The 18,519-nt window shown below is 37.2% G+C and overlaps 1 protein-coding gene across 3 annotated transcripts in view; it reads left to right on the top strand.

Moving 5' to 3' along the window:
* The first annotated feature begins 1,247 nt into the window (after positions 1–1,247).
* The window catches only part of LOC126469975 (serine-rich adhesin for platelets-like), a 43,431-nt gene continuing 26,159 nt past the window's right edge, over positions 1,248–18,519 (top strand). Inside the window, exon 1 of one of the 3 annotated variants that reach the window (XM_050097419.1) lies at positions 1,248–1,259. The gene's annotated coding sequence lies outside the window, so the exon portion shown is untranslated. Of the gene's footprint in view, positions 1,260–1,311; positions 1,620–18,519 lie in introns of those variants that run through there. The other 2 variants (XM_050097418.1, XM_050097417.1) reach the window with 2 other exon arrangements.

The following is an 18,519-nucleotide window of genomic DNA, read 5'->3' as shown; positions in this document are numbered from 1 at the left end:
TGGAGCCCACCCAAGAGCACCTTGCAGACATTTATTTTAGGAACTCGGGATATTCACAGTACCTTCGCAATATATATATTCACTTATGAAATGAATCATTAATATCCCATCCCCATTCAAAAATAACAGTGAAGTGCATAGCTACAACACTAGAAGAAAGGATTATATTCACTATGTTGGATTAAATCTCACTTTGGCACAGAAAGGGGTGAATTATGCTGCCACAAAGTCTGACAGATAGCCAACCAACATTTAAAAGCTTATTAAAAGAACTTCTGAATGTCAACTCCTTCTTCTCAATAGATTAATTCTTATATATGTTGCAGTAACTGTAAAAAAATAATTAGTTATTTTGTGCAAAGAAAACTTATGTTAAAGTGACACGTTCCATATCATTTCGAAATGTCGTATTCGTGATCAATGGAACAAGGATTAATGTATGTATGTATGTTACAGCTTGTTAAGGATTTATCTTCGTCAGTTTAAATGTGTATACATAACATTTCATTTCCCTACTCTTTTCCAACCACCCTTCTTTGTTTGGAAGTAATGTCCTCCCTATTTTTCAAAATTCGTACCTCCCATTTTCTCCCCTTTGCATAAATACGTAAAGAGATCGAACCATCACAGGATTTGATTGAATAGTCCAGAGAGTACCCGAATGACGGATTTGATAAATAATGTAGTGCTCCTAAAGAGGATGCGTACAAATAAAAAAAAAGCTAGTGAAAACTTTCTTAATTTCGATAAGATAATGGTCTGTTTCGTCTTGTAAAGGGATCTAAAACTCTCCTCAAAACTGGGCACTATTTTAGTACCTTAGGTTTTTCTTCTTTGCTGATTTCCACACAGTTGAACTCTCTGTTTGCTGAACATTACTTCTCGGCAAAGATCGTGTCGAGGGCAGGCGACATTTATGTTAGAGCGAGCTGTGATGATGGTATTTCATATCATTGAAATAATGCTATAATTAGTTGCACTTAAACAAGGGATTCGTCGCAGTTGAAGAAATACGTAGGTAAGAAAAGTTAACATTTAATTTTTTTTTAGGATTTATGTTATGTTAACGTACGTGAAAATCAGGTTTTGGGCTGATCATTGTTGAATACGTTCATAAAATGTTAAATGTGAGTAAGGAAACCAGTTCCGTAATAGTATGGTATGTTTTGTACGAACACATTTAACACATATTTCAAGACTGTGTGTGTAATGTGTGTATGTACGTGCGTGCATTTTGTAATGGCCACCATTACCCGAAGGTTATTTTACATTGCTAATGTTTTTTTTTTCTTTTTAATGGAACTAAATAAATCTGTGTTTGGGGATCTGGTGGCTAATGGTTTGCATCAAAATAGCTCCGTTCCGAACACTGGAAAAATCCTATTAACAAATCTTCACGGTTTTGTGTTGTAGGCGTAGCTTCGGGTATACGTTGCCTTGACTGTCGCTGGATTTGCAACGTTTGAATGACGCTTTGCTGAATGTAAATACGTAGTATGGCTGCTTTAAATGCAGTTGTTTGTGGTTTTGTATCAGTTTAGTAAGCTGTAGCTTTGAAAGCTCGTTTCCTGTATGCGGGATCTTCGTTTTTCGTAAAACTGTGAAGGAAACTGAAAAAAGTGCGAGTATTATTACTGTTAAAAAATAAGAATGTTAAGTGTTCGTCGTACCCATGAAATTCTGTTTGGACGTGGGTTAATTCATTAATGCTTTGTTCCTCTTATTTGTTAGACATTAATTGTCGTTCCTGTCTTGTGTCTTTCACACTCACGAAAATGACGTTGGTCGTGAGTTCTGTAATACCACGAAAAAATTATTTTGCTTTATTTCTTCTTTTCACCGGCGCAGTTGACGCTTGATTACCATATTGTCCAGCATCTATTTAAAGTTGGAAAGACGATGTTTTCTTGTCGTAGCAATAACAGTAATAAAGGAAATTAAAATTTACGTTTATTTATTTATTTATTCACCCATCCTTGATCGTTGTTTGGAGCGGTATTGGATACATAATTAAGCATTTAAAATTTCATGAGCTGTGTAAATTACAGTTTGCGCACATATATTATTTTACAATAGACTTACCCATATATGTAAAATAATTAATGAAAACGTAGGCAAAGCCATTTCTTAATATTAATTTTAATTTACAACATATTGGCAACCAATTACAGTTTCTGCTGCAATGAATGACATAATATATGAAGCACAGTCCTGAAGATATTGGTTTAGTACTGCAAAATCTAATTTTTTTGGAATGGTGCCTGGCGTTATAACATTATTTAATACTTTACAATCATGCTCTTTTGAAGCACATTCTTTCTTTGGTTTTTAAACCTGCTAGTGTGTTAATATTTTTTTAAACTGTTTGCTAATCTGTTGTATAGTAAGCACCCTGCTCTAGTAGAAACTTTATTGGCAAGTTGTAGTTTGGTACAATTGATGTAATAGTCATCTTTTATTCTTGTGCTATAATTGTTTCAATCACTGTTTAGCATTGGTGTATAATTTGTGTTCTAGGAGTGCTGCATTAATTATGTTGTGTGTTCCTGATTGATACGATCGATGCCCAAATCAATCTTTCCCTATGTAGTGATATTACTTGGCATGTAAAAAGAAAAATAAGTTTGTTTAAATATGTCTTAACTGTATCATGTATATGCATATAAGTTACGGTCATAAGTCTATATTCTGTGAATTTAATTTTTTAGGGTGTCACACAATTTAACCAGTAGGCCAAGCTCCAGCTTATAAAAATACACTAGTCAGTTGTAGGGACAGGTTAATGTGCTAAAGTTGATCAAAAGTATGTGAAACTAATAAACATACTGATTTTTTTCCCCTTTACTTGAATATCATGCTGATGTGTTCTTTACTATTCTTTGCATTGGTTGTTACCTGTTATGATGCTAGACTTAGATACTGCCTGTTATTATTCATCCTTATCAATTTTTTCTCCACAGTTACACAGCCCTCTCTTGCACATCACTGCCATAACGATGTTGTCTAGTTTCTGATTATTTGATTGTAGGACTGGCATTTCAGTTATTCCAGAAAATTGTGGTTTCGTTTTACATTACATCTTATTTATTGATGACACGTGAAAGGCCATACAGAACCTGATATATAGGTTTCCACCTATCATCACTAGTCTTTAAGAATTGAAATAGCTTATGCTTCTGAAGTCTAATTTTAACTAATTCAAATAGGGGGTCTCTCTCCTCCGAACTACAATTTTGTCACAAGCTTATCTGACTTCCTGGGCATAAGCATTTTTTTTGTCTCAAAATATGCTATGAATGATTGAGGGTGAGAGGGATTAGTTCTTGGTACTGCATACAGTATCTGCAGAATGAAATGTCCAATGAGCTTTAAGTTACATTATGTCATCATGCTTGTTGGCTAGTTTACTAATCAGGCATAGTATACTGTAAAGCTCGCTGAGAGAACACCCAAATTAAACTATTGCCTCAGTTTATCCTAAATTCTCTAATTTAATGACTCTCAACAATTTTTCAGTTATTAGTGATGTGTGATATATTAAGATATTCACAGAGGATCTCTTTTGGGTGACAGAAATGTGAAGCTGGCAAAAAAGGGCAAAAAGTGATTTTCCAATCTAACATCTGTAAAGTTAGTCACATTTACATGCCCATTGTGACAATGGCAGGAATGTGATTTTGAGGATATGGTGCCAACATTCTTCTATGGAAAATGAATGTTTATTCCTTGTATACGTTTCTCCCATATAAATATTCATTGTCCACTACATGAATAATTCCTTCATCATTCTTCCAGCCTTGAAATTTTGACAAGTAGTGGCACTACACATTACCATTAGTGAGGAAGAGGGGAGGGGGGAATGGAGCAGTTAGAGAGATATGCAACAGGACTGAGTAGCTGTTGTATCCAAAGTTGGCCTAACTTTTTGTGAATGTGAGTTGACTTTAAAATTTATCTTGCAGCTCGATCAAATTTAATTTTTTTGTTGCATTTTTTGCTTTTCTTGTTTGTGAATTACTAAGAAACATCTAACAAACGGATAATCTTTATACTCACTAGCACACTGAACACTGCAATGCTCATTAAGGTGAGAGTTCAGCTCTAGCTTTTATTAGGTGGTCCACACTTACAGACTTATTCTTAAAAAAAAAGATGTGTTTCTCTTACCCTTCTACTTCAGAGCAAATTCATTGGAGGCACATTTAGTTAGGCTACTATCAGATTAATGTTGTTGCTAATTCACCGATGCATATCCATCATATATTGGTTAACACTGATATCCACTATTCATTGTGCCTTCCTTCCGAGTTTCAACATTACTTGGTGGGATGCTGCATCCATATTTGATTGGATTGCATTTCAAATTCGTGTTAAGCCATCCTTACATAAGTTTTTTGTGGTTTCCCTAGGTTTCCTATGACAAATGTCATTTTAAAAGGACTCAACTATTTTCATCCTAGATCGAAATGTTTGCTCCATATCTAACGTCCTTATCATCAGTGGTATTTTAAACTCGCATTCTTCCTTCTGTTGAGATTGATAGTGGAAAAATTCCCCATGTTTGTCATTTACAGCACCACGGTTTTCTGAGAAGTCGTCTTAGTGAAAATTTATGAAGCATAACGAAAAGAAACTGCCACTTATGTGTCTCACAGTAGTATAGAAGATCATTTATTGCTGTCTATAGTTTCCTGTATTTGTATTTCAAATGAAGTTGGTGGATAGTTTTCCGTGCTAATTTCTTGTCACCTGCAGGATACTGAGAAGTTTATTCTTGACAGCTTGTGTATCAACACGTCAGTGTAAAACACCATTCTTTAATTTGGATTCACTAAAATGTAATTTCTACTGCAATCATCTCCTATCTTCTCCATTGTTTGGGGAAAGAAAATAATGCTGAGACCCAGTTTTTGTAAAGAACAAGAGTTTACAACTTTGTGGTATTCTTGAAGTGCTGAATTAATTAATATAGGGTGTTCCAGATTGAGATGATTGATGCCCAAGCAAATCTTTCCCTCTGCAGTGGTATGCCTTGGCATGACCCTCTCTCATAAATATTAAGACAAATAATTTTTTTGTAAATCTATCCCCTAAACGTATCGTATCCCACAGTACATAACAGTTGCTTTATGTTGTGTGTTGTGATCATATCCCCATCATGCAGGCTAAGCGATTGAAACTATTGGGAACAAGCTAGAATTTACGCAGTACAGTCATCAGGTTTTCCACAGGAGTCTGTATATCATTATAAAGTAATTTATATATAAAAAAAAGTGGAAATGAAGTATTACATTAGAAGAGAGAACCACCCAAGAATATATACTGTAAAATTATGAGAGAGAATTGCTGCCTAGTACTTTCCTTCAAGGGGTGAGAGCTAGTTAGTTTAATTTTCCATGGGTCATGTGCACAATAATTAGTAATGATGTGGACTGAGTCTTCCATATTCATATCATTAAGTATTTTCTAAATAGACCTGATCATTGACAACAGTCTTTCTTTTCTTTCCAAAATAATAAAAAGATGACTTAGAGATGGGAGTAATCACCAGCTTTTACAGATTACAATAGCAGATATTATTTCACAGAATAGGAGGAATTAACAAGGTGAAACTTTTTCATTTATTTTCAAATTAAACTTTGTTGTGTGTCGCACACATTTTACATCACTGGGTAAATGATAAAAAATTTTGGGTGCAGCATTGTACAACCCTTTCTGTACTAAAGATAGCCTTAATGTGGTGTATTGAATGTCATTTTTGTTCTGGTACAGTAATTGTGTATATCATTGCTTCTTTTCAACTGCAGTGTATTATTTACAACAAATTTCATGAGAGAATAACTATATCCTGAAGCAGCAGTCCTTAAACAGATGTCTACAGGATAATCATGGGTGAGCACCACACATTATTCTTACAGCCTGTTTTTCAGCAATGAAGGCATTCTTTCATAAAGATGGCAATATTATGAAAAGGATAGGTTGCTATTCCCCATAGAGAGGAGACACTGAGCTACAGGCAGGCACAATGAGAAGACCTGCTATATTTTTAAGCTTTTGGCCAAAAGGTGTTCTTCTGAATTAGAAAACACGCACACATTCACACAGGCACAACTTGCAGGCACATAACTACTGTCTCTGGCCCCTGAGGAAAGTGGGATAGCTCGTGAGAAGTTCAAAAAGGAAGGGTAGGTAACTGTTGCCAACAGGTAGGTCCTTCTTATCCTGGAGTCTGATATACTAACCCTTCATAAATATTTTGGAAATGTAGTATAGTTGTCTCATGTTGTTGTTGTTGTTGTTGTCTTCAGTCCTGAGACTGGTTTGATGCAGCTCTCCATGCTACTCTATCCTGTGCTAGCTGCTTCATCCCCCAGTACGTATTGCAGCCTACATCCTTCTGAATCTGCTTAGTGTATTCCTCTCTTGGTCTCCCTCTACGATTTTTACCCTCCAAGCTGCCCTCCAATACTAAATTGGTGATCCCTTGACGCCTCACAACATGTCCTACCAACCAATCCCTTCTTCTAGTCAAGTTGTGCCAAAAACTCCTCTTCTCACCAATTCTATTCAATACCTCCTCATTAGTTATGTGATCTAACCATCTAATCTTCAGCATTCTTCTGTAGCACCACATTTCGAAAGCTTCCATTCTCTTCTTGTCCAAACTATTTATTGTCCATGTTTCACTTCCATACATGGCTACACTCCATACAAATACTTTCAGAAACGACATCCTGACACTTAAATCTATACTCGATGTTAACAAATTTCTCTTCTTCAGAAACGCTTTCCTTGCCATTGCCAGTCAACATTTTATATCCTCTCTACTTCGACCATCATCAGTTATTTTGCTCCCCAAATAGCAAACTCCTTTACTACTTTAAGTGACTCATTTCCTAATCTAATTCCCTCAGCATCACCCGACTTAATTCGACTACATTCCATTATCCTCGTTTTGCTTTTGTTGATGTTCATCTTATATCCTCCTCTCAAGACACTGTCCATTCCATTCAACTGCTCTTCCAAGTCCTTTGCTGTCTCTTACAGAATTACAATGTCATCTGCGAACCTCAGCGTTTTTATTTCTGCTCCATGGACTTTAATACCTACTCAGAATTTTTCTTTTGTTGCTTTTACTGCTTGCTCAATATACAGATTGAATAACAACATTGAGAGGCTACAACCCTGTCTCACTCCCTTCCCAACCGCTACCTCCCTTTCATGCCCCTCGGCTCTTATAACTGCCATCTGGTTTCTGTACAAATTGTAAATAGCCTTTTGCTCCCTGTATTTTACCTCTGCCACCTTTAGAATTTGAAAGAGAGTATTCCAGTCAACATTGTCAAAAGCTTTCTCTAAGTGCACAAATGCTAGAAATGTAGGTTTGGCTTTCCTTAATCTATTTTCTAAGATAAGTCGTAGGGTCAGAATTGTCTCACGTGTTCCAACATTTCTGCAGAATCCAAACTAATCTTCGCCGAGGTCGGCTTCTACCAGTTTTTCCATTCGTCTGTAAAGAATTCGCGTTAGTATTTTGCAGCTGTGACTTATCAAACTGACAGTTTGGTAATTTTCACATGTGTCAACACCCGCTTTCTTTGGGGTCGGAATTATGATATTCTTCTTGAAGTCTGAGGGTACTTCGCCTGTCTCATACATCTTGCTCACCAGATGGTAGAGTTTTGTCAGGACTGGCTCTCCCAAGGCCGTCAGTAGTTCCAATGAAATGTTGTCTACTCCCGGGGCCTTGTTTCAACTCAGGTCTTTCAGTGCTCTGTCAAACTCTTCACGCAGTATTGTATCTCCTATTTTGTCTTCATCTACATCCTCTTCCATTTCCATAATATTGTCCTCAAGTACATCGCCCTTGTATAGACCCTCTATATACTCCTTCCACCTTTCTGCTTTCCCTTCTTTGCTTAGAACTGGGTTTCCATCTGAGCTCTTGATATTCATACAAGTGGCTCTCTTTTCTCCAAAGGTCTCTTTAATTTTCCTGTAGGCAGTATCTATCATACCCCTAGTGAGATAAGCCTCTACATCCTTACATTTGTCCTCTAGCCATTCCTGCTTAGCCATTTTGCACTTCCTGTCGATCTCATTTTTGAGATGTTTGTATTCTCTTTTGCCTGCTTCATTTAGTGCGTTTTTATATTTTCTCCTTTCATCAATTAAATTCAATATTTCTTCTGTTACCCAAGGGTTTCTACTAGCCGTCGTCTTTTTACCTACTTGATCCTCGGCTGCCTTCACTACTTCATCCCTCAGAGCTACCCATTCTTCTTCTACTGTATTTCTTTCCCCCATTCCTGTTAATTGTTCCCTTATGCTCTCCCTGAAACTCTGTACAACCTCTGGTTCTTTCAGTTTATCCAGGTCCCATCTCCTTAAATTCCTGCCTTTTTGCAGTTTCTTTAGTTTCAATCTGCAGTTCATAACCAATAGATTGTGGTCAGAATCCACATCTGCCCCTGGAAATGTCTTACAATGTAAAACCTGGTTCCTAAATCTCTGTCTTACCATTATGTAGTCTATCTGATACCTTTTAATATCTCCAGGATTCTTCCAGGTATACAACCTTCTTTCATGATTCTTGAACCAAGTGTTAGCTATGATTAAGTTATGCTCTGTGCAAAATTCTACCAGACGGCTTCCTCTTTCATTTCTCTCCCCCAATCCATATTTACCCACTATGTTTCCTTCCCTCCCTTATTCTACTCTCGAATTCCAGTCACCCATGACTATTAAATTTTCGTCTCCCTTCACTACCTGAATAATTTCTTTTATCTCGTCATACAGTTCATCAATTTCATCATCATTTGCAGAGCTAGTTGGCATATAAACTTGTACTACTGTTGTAGGCATGGACTTCGTGTCTATCTTGGCCACAATAATGCATTCACTATGCTGTTTGTAGTAGCTTACCCGCACTCCTATTTTTTTATTCATTATTAAACCGACTCCTGCATTACCCCTATTTGATTTTGTATTTATAACCCTGTATTCACCTGACCAAAAGTCTTGTTCCTCCGGCCACCGAACTTCACTAATTCCCACTATATCTAACTTCAACCTATCCATTTCCCTTTTTAAATTTTCTAACCTACCTGCCTGTTAAGGGAACTGACATTCCACGCTCCGATCCGTAGAACGCCAGTTTTCTTTCTCCTGATAATGACGTCCTGTTGAGTAGTCCCCACCCAGAGATCCGAATGGGGGACTATTTTACCTCCGGAATATTTTACCCAAGAGGAAGCCATCATCATTTAATCATACAGTAAAGCTGCATGCCCTCGGGGAAAAATGACGGCTGTAGTTTCCCCTTGCTTTCAGCCGTTCGCAGTACCACAACAGCAAGGCCATTTTGGTTAGTGTTACAGGGCCACATCAGTCAATCATCCAGACTGTTGCGCCCGCAACTACTGAAAAGGATGCTGCCCCTCTTCAGGAACCACACATATGTCTGGCCTCTCAACAGATACCCCTCCGTTGTGGTTGCACCTACGATACGGCCATCTGTATCGCTGAGGCACGCAAGCCTCCCCACCAACGGCAAGGTCCATGGTTCATGGGGGTAGGAGTTGTCGCATACCAGGTACAATTCCTACGGTAAAGACAGTTCCATTTCACTGTTACTCAGTTTGAGATATTTACCAAATTGTTCAGTTCACAGTGCTCTGTTTTATGATATATAAATTGCTCTTCAGACCCAGATACATTTCCATCACCAACCACACATCATCTTAAAAAGTAGAGTGGATTGGAGATTTTTGTAGTCGTTTTAATAATTAATATGTTGGCCTTAATGGGGAACAACTGTTCTTGTTAAACATATCACTCCACTCTGGTTAAGCTAAATAAATAACCGTACAAGAAGGAAATCTCTCTCTCTCTCTCTCTCTCTCTCTCTCTCTCTCTCTCTCTCTCTCTCTCTCTCTCTCTCTCTCTCTCTAACACCCGCTGTTGGCTTTGGCTTGTTGAGGGAGAGGCCAGTGTCTTAATTACGTATTTGGAACACTTTTATGATTCACAGAAAACTGGTTTTGCTTCCTATTTCAAATTAAATAACATGCCATTCACTTTAACAGCAGTGGGTAATCAATTATTTCATGTGATGGAATTCCCTTTGTGATTTCTCCCTGGCAAATTGTTGATGTCACTCTGCAAATTATTTTTTATTTCTGTTCATTCATCCAAGGATCATCTCGCAATGATACAGGGTTTGTCGAGGTAATACAGTGCCAATCAGCAGAGCAAAATACATCACACAGCACGTATAACATGCTTTAAGAGGATAGGCAGGTAGCATATGGGAATAGGACAGGTGAATGACAGTGGCCTAGTTTAAGGAACCATCATGGCATTTGCCATAGGGATCTAGGAAAACCACATAAAACCCTAATCAGAATGGCTGGACAGAGCAGCTCCATCATCATCAATATGAGGTCAGCATCCTAACAGCTGTATTGCCTCATTTGGCAGACGTAACTGTTATGCTTTATACAGCTTCACACATGATCCTTGTGAAAGCGGTAAACCCTAACCCTGTATTGAAATGTGACAAGGCACCATTCATTACTATCCACTACTCTGTGTCCTCTAAGTAATCTTGAATTGTGCAATATGCATTACTTGTGAAGAACATTTTAGCTGCCTTGTTAAACAAATGTGTTTTAGTAATCTTTTCCGCTACCTTTGGCAATTTGTTACACAATTTTATGCCCTGGTTCACTGCTTTGGGTTTTTGGTTGTTTTTCCTGTTTGAATTTAACTCCAAACTAGCTCTTGTTCCATGATTAGGAATAGAACTATTAGTGCAGTATTTATTAATATTTTGTCCGATATGCGCCACAGATTGATGTACACACTCAATTGGTACAGTAAGGATGCCTAATTTTTTAAGTAGCTCTTTACTCTTTACAGTGGGCCCGACTGCTACTTTCAGTTAAAATTATTATTATTATTATTATTATTATTACTATTATTATGGCCTTTTTTGCAATTGGAAAAACTTGTGTCCTTGTTTTGTGACTTCGATCCCCACAAAAGAATCCCATAGCTAAGAACTGAGTATATGTAGACATAATATGTCACAACATTGGCTGTTACGACCTGACGCTAACACCCCAAAAACATAATATGTTGATGACATTATCTTTGCCAGTATCCTTGTACATACTATAATAGCTGACAATCAATGTCCATCCCTAAAAACTTTGTTGTTTGCTACACAATCTACGTGTTTATTATCCTTAATGTGACAAGAGTTGGTTCCTCTCTTTATGCTCAAATGCATACTGTTTGTTTTCGTTTTGTTGTGCAATAATTTATTACATACTGCCCAATTGTAAACATCATTTAGCATTTCATCCACTTTCTCTAACAGGCGTTCTCATGTCTTATCAGTGACTACGATGTTGATGTCATCAGCAAAGAGAACTTTTTTTCCATGTCTTGCTTATGTGGAATGTGATTTATGTATCTTATCTGAATGTTGTTTTACCAAACATTTATCATCAGCAGATGGTTGAACATTCTTCACCTTTTGCATCTTCTTTTTGAAGTGAGACTAAAACCAGTCATTCGCTGTCCCGCTTATACCTAGCTTGCTCAATAGTATTTTATGGTCAGAGGTGTCAAAAGCCTTGGACAAGTCTAAGAAATTGCCTGTAACACAATCATTGTTTTTGAGAACATCGGGTACCATCTTCATGAATTCTGCAATGGGTGTTGTTATACTTCTTCTACTTCTGAATCTAAACTGTGCTTCATTAAGGATGGTTTGTTTATTCATATAGTTCATCAGTCTATCTTTCGTGATTGTTTCAGTTATTTTTGAGAATAGTGAAAGTGGCTATTAGTTTCCAGTTCTCTCCGCATTACCTTTCTTTAGCAATGGCTCCACCCATGCTTGCTTTAGTTATTCTGGGAAAAAACTCCTGAACTAAAAGCTTCATTTATTGTGTTTGTTAACGGGTGTTGTATGCACACCTTCAGAACAGAGACGGGAACCTCATCTATGCCTGCTGACTATTGTTGTGCTGTATTCCTAACTTCAAAATCTGTTGAGGTAAACATCATGATTGTGAATGCTGTGGAAGCCTTTGTGGGTGCTAAATGTGTTTTAGAAAGATTTTTCTGCACCGTCTTTGCAATGCCAGAGAAATAATCATTTACAAACATTCCTAATTGCTGCGGACTTCCTGTTATTCTGTCCTCATTTTTGATGTGTGTACTATTATCCCTGTGTCTGCCCTCTCAAACTTCATGGTTTATAACCTTCCACACCACTTTGCTTTTATTTACTGAATTACATAATAACTTGTCATTGAATGGTTTTTTCTTTGTTTTTTAAATATAATATATTTTTTAAATACCTGTGATAGTGTTTAAGGATATGTGGGTTAGTGCAATGCTCTTGCAAGGAACTAAGAAAATTGAGTGTCTGTGAGAACTTTCTAAAACCTGCAGTTACCCATCTGTTTTCCTATCTGCAGCAGTAGGAATGTCTACTTTTGTAAGTGTCACCTCAAAAATTAATTTAAATAATGTGCAAAATTTAGAGGTCTTAGCATCTACATTGCTTTCCGTATACATTTCATCTCAGGTTAGATTTGCCAGTATATAGAAAAAGTATCTACCTTATGATTTGAGACGATCCTCTTGTAGGCCTGCAGTTTCACAGGTTTCATTGAGCATGAGATTTTCACTCTGCAGCGGAGTGTGCACTGATATGAAACTTCCTGGCAGATTAAAACTGTATGCCGGACCGAGACTCGAACTCGAGACCTTTGCCTTTTGCGGGAAAGTGCTGTACCAACTGAGCTACCCAAACACGACTCATGCCCGGTACTCACAGCTTTACTTCTGCAGGAGAGCTTCTGTAAAGTTTGGAAGGTAGGAGACGTCGATACTGTCAGAAGTGAAGCTGTGAGGACGGGGCGAGTCGTGTTTGGGTAGCTCAGTTGGTAGAGCACTTTCCCGCGAAAGGCAAAGGTCCAGAGTTCGAGTCTCGGTCCGGCACACAGTTTTAATATGCCAGGAAGTTTCTTTGAGCATGTTTTTAGCTCTATTATCTGACAGTAATAATTTGAAATGCCATGCTCTCTTATAAATACCTTACAGTTTTCCCTGTCAGTGCCCATAAGTACGTGGTCAAAAATTGAAACTGAACTTTTTAAAATCATCGTTGCAGTGTTTACCATTCTTCTCACACCGAAAGTGTTCAAAATGTTTAGGAAGCTGTTGCTAATTTTGCCCTGATCTTCTGTGTTGACATTCATGTCTCCACATATTGTTATGCTAGTTTTCGTGATTGAGACCCTCTCCAGGATTACTGTTATCTGAGGTTTTTTTTTTAAAAAGCAAGCTTCTTACACCCTATATTGTGTGTTTGTTTGCAAGACAGTAAATTGGATGAAGCAGATATTTCACTAGAAAATTGAGAACACGTATTAGAACACATGCAAATTGCTGTATGGCTGTGGACACTTATTAAAACACTATAGATTAAGGTTTGTTTTCCACTCACAGGCTCTATATGGTAATAATTACTGCAAATGCAATTTATTAGTAGTGTAATGTTATCTTGGCAGCCATTGGGGGAATGGTGTTTACAGGGATGAATGATATTCCTAGATTCTTTCTTGGAGTTTCCCAAGTATGTTTCGCGTGAGTTATTTTTAGTATATGTTACCTGAAGCTTCTATATATTTCTGCCATGCTGCAGATTTCATGTTAGTCAGACTTGATGAGAATCTATTGAAATTGAGCTGTGTGCCAGTATAGGTCACTGGGTGACCCACTGATAAACTGAAGCCTGGTCTTTGCTCTACCTCGTATTGAAATTACATGACCCATTGCTCAACTAAAGCCTGGTCTTTGCTGTACCTCCTATTGAAATTACATGAGCACACATTTATAATTAACTGTGAACAATTTCCCTCCAATACATTGTTTGCTCTATGTTTCAGTATGGCCCTGAATGTGCGATACTAGTATCATTTTCAAATGATGAAAAATGGAGTTATCTGTTGCACTGAATAGTGAATTATTGATATGTGTATTGGGAAAACAAATGGAGCAAATGCAGTGGTGGTTCAGTGTTAGACAGACTACTGGGTTAGAAATAGCTAATGAAACATGGCCAGAAATTAAAAACATAGAAAATTCTTTATGGATAAGCTTCTATGAAACAATCTATCCCACTCCCCAATAGTGTAAAGAGTTTGTTACTGACTCATTCATAGTAGATTACAGTGCACTTTGAGGTTTCTCTCAATGGAGAACACTGTACACCTGAGACCTCAGAAAAAAATATAATTTCTTCAGGGTATAGAAAGACATTCATTTACTAAAAGGCTCCTGAAAATTATTTTGACTAGATATCTTAGTTTTACAACAGCACTTGTGAGAGTTCTAAACTTTTTACTCATTTGGAGTATTTAAAGCTCTATTTTCATCTTACCACATTCCAAGGAGGATATATTTCAAACTGTGTGCCGCACTGAAACTTGAACTCAGGACCTTCGTCTTTTGCAGGCAAGTGCTCTACTGTCTGAGCTACCCAAGCACGACTCAGCCCCCCATCATCGCAGCCTTATTTCTGCCAGTATCTTGTCTCCTACCTTCCAATCTTCACAGAAGCTCTCCTGCAAACCTTGTAGAACTGGCACCCCAGAGAGACAGGATATTGCGGAGACACGGCCTAGCCACAGCCTGGACGATGTTTCCAGAATGAGATTTTTACCTCGCAATATCCTTTCCTCTAGGAGTGCTAGTTGTGCAAGGTTCGCAGTAGAGGTTCTGTGAAGTTTCCAAGGCAGGAGATGAGATACTGGCAGAAATCAGTCTGTGAGGATGGAGCGTGAGTCGTGCTTGGATAGCTCAGACTGTAGAGCACCTGCCTGCAAAAGGCAAAGGTCCCGAGTTTGAGTCTCAGTCCGCCGGTGCACAGTGTTAATCTGCCAGGAAGTTTCATAGCAGCGAACACTCCACTGCAGAGTGAAAATCTCATTCTGGAAGGATGTATTTCGTGAGACCTCTGTAGCAATATGTATGGGAACCTTTCAAAGTTGTATACCGGGCAGTGATTAGGTGGCTTGTGAAGTACAAGCAGTCATGAACCTGAGTGAGAATTGTATAACTCTTTTTCACAGCTGCCATTTTTAGAATTCCATGTTTCTGTGCCTATTTATTGATGGGATGCAGCCTCTTTCTGAATGTGGAAGTTTTGGCAATGATATGGAAATTTTGCCAATAATGGTATCTCATATACCTTGTACAGCTGTTTTAAAATGTTAGATCTTTTTATACTGTCATGAATCAATAGTCTAATGAGTTGTACAGTATATCAGTGTGTGATGTGATATGATAAAATACAGACAACCAAAGTTAAAATGATGGTGGTTGTAATATTAGATAGCACCTTCTTATGATTGTAATCATAATAGTTTGTTGAGATGAAAGCTGGATTTTCTCTGTGTATTCTGTAAGTGACTATTTTTGTGTTCAGTTAGTATTATTCTTGATTTGAGGCTGCATTTTGTGTTGGACACATCATAGTTCACTTAGAAGAGCTGGGGAATGGGAAGTAGCTAAAAATCTTACTGATGTCAGTAAAAAAAAAATATTATGTCTGTGTTATGATTATGGTCATAACTTCAAAAATAATGAGCATGTCTATAGTGCTATTTAAGAGGTGTCTGGTTGTCCGAATGATGACCACTTGTGACAGCTACACCATTGTAAATCTGATAAATAAATTTGCCTAAAATATCCAGATTAGCCAGTAAAGTTTCAAAGGGATTTTTCTAAGGCATGGCACTCACAAGAGTGAGAAAAGTTGAAAATCTTCCTTTAGGTTTACACTCAGGGAAAACATATTGTATAAATATGACAAACTGTGAAGTTCTGGAAATCTTTCTAACTTGTTCATGGTAAACACAGAAGTAAATCATTCTGAATATTTTTCAAAGTACCATTTCAACTAACTTCTGTTTATATTTCTTTTATTATACATGGGCACAAACAAGTAAGCAAAATAACATCCATTTTTCAGTTACAGATTCCTCCAAATTGACAATTCTGTCATGATTCACTTCCTAAATAACTTAGCTTCTGGCATTGGTCAGTCAAAGTGTATGACGAGGATCTTGTCTTTGAGCAAGATTTAAGTTAAGTTACTTTACCTAAACAACTGCATTGAATTTTCACACCCCTAAACAACTGCATTGAATTTTCACACTTTTAATCACATGCTAGACATTGCACACATGAAAAATTGTGTTTTCCAACTCTGAAACTCCGTTAAAAAAAAAAATTTGCTCGTGCAAGTTTTGGTGACTTCACTGACACTAACAACAGTAACTCATGTCCATCATTGTAGATTGGAAAATTGTATCATATGATGTTCCTTTCTGCTCGATATTTAACGAATGGTGGTTCATCCTTCGCTGCAACGGGTTAATGAAACCAAATTGAAACATTTGTTCTTGAGAAAATTTGGCACTACATAAAGACTGTAATGTGCTTTTATTTTTTTTCTGTACATTATTGGAAAAGCACTCTCATAAAATTTGAAAATGTCTACAGCAGTGCATTGAATTCACCATCAACAATATGTGCTCTATAAAATCTCTCTTTTTATAATGTTTGCTTATTTTTTATTCTATGAAAGAAGTTCTTAGAACAAGTCAGGCCTCCTCTAGAACTTATTAGCAGAAAAAAAATCACAATAATAAAATATTGAGCTGTGAATTTTTAATATGAAAATTCAATGCAATAATAAAGAAATTAATGCAGCAAAAGAATTTACTGTTTTCGCAACTATTAATAGTGGGCAAGAAAAGAACACTGTAGGGAGTTGATTTATTCCACGCACTACATTTCAAAATATATCTTCCATCTGTGTGTTTAGATGAAGTGTTTATATAATTTCTGTTAAAAACACGTGCAGTTGGAAGGTACCTTCTGAAACATTTATTGTTAGCGGTACGAAGGTGTGCTGAGAAGTAATGTCTCAGTTTTTTTTTTTTATGTGAAAGCCCTTTAAGGTTATTAAATAAAACAAACTTCATTAACATTCTATATCTTTATTCATCATGTCTACATTTTTAGTTTTCACTGTAGTCATCCTGGCAACAAACACATTTCACCCAATGAGAGACCAGTTTGATGATACTCTCACTGTAGAATGTTTGACTTTGTTGGAACCACAGTCTCACCTCTGCTTGCACTGCTTCATCCCTGTCAAAGTGAAGTCCTCCAAGGTAAGGTTTGGAAACAGATGAAAATCAGATGGGGCCAAGTTGGGACTGTACGGAGGATGACAATGAATCCAAGGCATCCAATTGTTGCAGATGTCGCAGTGCACTTGTGTGGTCTGGCATTGTCATGCTGAAGGAGATGGTGCACCATGTGTGAACAAACTCTTCTGCGGTTAGAAATTCAACTACAGAATGCTGTTTCTCACACACCGACATAGTTATGTTAAACGCCACCATGTTACACACTATAGTTGCAATTTGTGTCAGTGAAGTGTGAAAGTTGACAGAGTAAGGTGCATGACATGTAATACCTCAACCAAAATTGCAAACAGAATAAAAAATTCAGAGACATTAATTTTCAGCACACACTAGTAAATCAACCCTAGCAAAGGTTGGACATTTTATCATTGCATACTCATGTTGCCATGGTCATCACCATTTCGTGTGAAGATGGACACGTGTCTAAAGAGGAATGTGTCACCCATGGCCATGACTAAGAACTATTGTGGCATTTGCATGGAATAATTTGAAATTTGAATAAACCTTCAAAGATCCAAATCAGGATGGTCAGATCAAGTAAACACATCTGTATTCTCTGTAAATGCACTTCTTTAAATACTTTTTCACACATTAAAATAAGCTGAAATAACCATAATACAGTTAAGTGGACTCAAAGTAGTAATACGTGCACAATATTATGTAATGCTACATGAGAATTTACCTGTTTCTACAAATCTTATTAGTGTGCTAGGACACAGGAACGTAATTAATAACTTACTTTCTCATAACACAATGAAGCAGGTCTAATGAGTTCCTACAGAGACTAATTTTAGTGGTTTGTAGGAAGTTGAATGGGTAATTCTGTTTCAAATAGCAGGGTTGATCTAATTTCTTGTGTATCTGTGTACTCTTATATCTGCCTTTATGCCATCCATTGTTAAAACCTGTACATAATGAATTGGTAACCCATTTTTAATGTCTGGAAGAGTGAACACATCTACCTAAGAGGTATAAACGAAAATATTTTCTGCTACTGTCCTGTTATTTTCCAGTTGGGAAATTCAATGTGGGAGGCAAATGGAATCCAGAAAGAGGATGTTGGATTTATCTCTTCTTATCATAATCGTAGCGCTAGGATTCTCACATACAACTACAGTCTAGAAAGTCTGCTCATAAATTTTATAAAGTTAAAATTAAGGGTTGTATAATGATTCTTCTTACAAGCAAAAACCCAAAGACAACCGTCATCAGT

The sequence above is a fragment of the Schistocerca serialis genome, chromosome 3 (assembly GCF_023864345.2).
Source record: "Schistocerca serialis cubense isolate TAMUIC-IGC-003099 chromosome 3, iqSchSeri2.2, whole genome shotgun sequence".
Lineage (NCBI taxonomy): Eukaryota > Metazoa > Arthropoda > Insecta > Orthoptera > Acrididae > Schistocerca > Schistocerca serialis.
The sequence above is the reverse complement of the archived record's forward strand: the minus strand, read 5'-3'. Positions and strand labels throughout refer to the sequence as shown.